The 2329-nt window shown below is 45.4% G+C and overlaps 1 protein-coding gene across 1 annotated transcript in view; it reads left to right on the top strand.

Annotated features, from left to right (window-relative positions):
* AKAP14 (A kinase (PRKA) anchor protein 14) overlaps positions 1-2329 on the top strand; it is a 24447-nt gene that overhangs the window by 7170 nt on the left and 14948 nt on the right. The window lies entirely within an intron of this gene.

Here is a 2329-nt window from a genome sequence, read left to right as displayed (position 1 = left end):
AATGTGAGAGAGACACATCAATTGGTTGCCTCTCTCACATGCCCCGATTCTGCCTGGGGGGTGGGAAAGGGTTGAACCTGCAACCCAGGTATGTGCCCTTGATTGGGAATTCAAACCTGCAACCCTTGGTACATGGGCCAACACTCTAACCACTGAGAAACACTGGCCAGGGCTCCAACACCACCTTTAGAATGCTTATATTAATAGAGGGGATGCACATTGATCAAAAGTCTTCTTACTGTACCTTTGGAGCATATTGCCTGCACACTCAGTTGCACAGGCCCGTGGATTCCTTTTTCTTTTTCTCTTGTGCCTGGCTCTGACCCATTCATGTGGCTTAACCTGGCAGCTCTAGTGAAAAGGCCCTGGGTTGCTTTGCATAACGGGCGGGTGGATAAAGAAGAATGACCTGAAATCCTTACTCACTGTATTTCCTTGGAAAAGAGACCAATTGAAATTGGTTGAGGCAAAACTCCCAGTCCTGGTAGAAGTTTCTTGCTGTCTCTCTCTTCCTCTCTTCCTAAGCCCTAGACAGCCCTGGTCAGGTGAGAATGAGAAAAGGTCGGGGATTTCTGGCTCCACACCTTTTGTTTATATGCCAGTTGGCACAAATCACTATTCCCATTAGAAGGGGTATCTAGAGCATAGTGAAGATGAATGATGCAAAATGCTAGTTACCCTTGGGCCTTCTTGCTCTGAAGCATATCTCTATTTGGGGTTGGTCAAAGGTCTCTGCCTGCTATACCCAAGGTTTGTGAATCAGACTGGAATGGGAAACAAAACAAGCAAGAAAAATTTCCCCTACAAATCTCACTGGTTATTCTGAATAAAAGGCAAGAGTAAGTCCTGACAATGGCCTACAGGGCCTAACATGATCTGACTTCTTTCCTCCCTCCCAACTTATTGCTTAGACTCCATCACCTACTACCTTCTCCCTTTTTACCTTCCTTACTCCAGCCACACTTGCTTCCTTGCTGTTCAACTGCCAGGCATGTCCCCACCTCAGAGCCTCTGCACTTGCTGTTCCCTCTGTCTGGAATAGTCTCCCCTGAGAGCTATTCTCAGGTATCATGCCTTACCGCTCTTCAGATCTTTGTTAAGATTCCATTTGCTCATTGAGGCCTTTCCTAGACACCTCATCGAAAATTATACCTACTCTCCTTCTCTGATTTACTTTTTCTTTAGCACTTAGCTCTATTTAAGATATTAAATTTTACTTATTTACCCTTTGCTTTTCTTCCACCACCAGATCATATGGTCCATGAGGGCAGCGACTTTTGTTAATGTTCCCAGCCCCTAGAAATGTCAGGCACATATAGTTGCTCTAGAAATAAGTGTTAATTACACGAACAAGTTTATTCTTTCTATACCATTATTTTTTCACAGATGAAGAGCTTACCTACTTTGTAGGGCTGTTGTGCAGATAGAGACAATTAGAAAGTAGAAAGTGACTGAAAAGCTAAAAGCTCTATATAACTCATGACATCAACTCACCCTGTTCCCAGCCCCACTAATGCAGCAAGCCCTAGAAGTGAAGTCTACTATCTAAGTGCCAGGCATTCCTGATGGAGAGCTTTCTCAAGCTTAGTTCAGATTCCTCAGAGTCCACCATACACCAGGGGATGGCAAATAAGGAATTACCATTTCCTGAGCATTGCTATGTGCCAAGTACTGCTAAGCACTTCATGTGCATTATCTCATTTAATCCTCACAACAAACCTGAATGCAAGTACATCAATGTACCCATCTATATATATAATGATATATATATAATGAGATTTCATATATATGAGTTTGCTTATATTACATAAGCATTGATATAATTTATTGCATATATATGTTTGCAGTGGATTTCATACATATATACATACACTGGGTTTCATATATAATTACTAGAGGCCCAGTGCACAAAATTCGTGCACGAGGGTTGGGGGAAGGTTTGGGTCCCTCAGCCCCGCCTGCACCCTCTCACAATCCAGGACCCCTCGGGGGATGTCTGCCAGCAGACGGACATCCCTCTTACAATCTGGGACCACTGGCTCCTAACCGCTCGCCTGCCTGCCTGATTGCCCCTAACCACTTACCTGCCTGCCTGATTGCCCCTAACCACTTACCTGCCTGCCTGATTGCCCCTAACCACTTACCTGCCTGCCTGATTGCCCCTAACCACTTACCTGCCTGCCTGATTGCCCCTAACCACTTACCTGCCTGCCTGATTGCCCCTAACCACTTACCTGCCTGCCTGATTGCCCCTAACCACTTACCTGCCTGCCTGATTGCCCCTAACCACTTGCCTGCCTGCCTGATTGCCCCTAACCACTTACCTGCC

The sequence above is a fragment of the Myotis brandtii genome, unplaced genomic scaffold, assembly GCF_000412655.1.
Source record: "Myotis brandtii unplaced genomic scaffold, ASM41265v1 scaffold126, whole genome shotgun sequence".
Lineage (NCBI taxonomy): Eukaryota > Metazoa > Chordata > Mammalia > Chiroptera > Vespertilionidae > Myotis > Myotis brandtii.
This window is presented reverse-complemented; position numbering and strand designations above follow the sequence as displayed.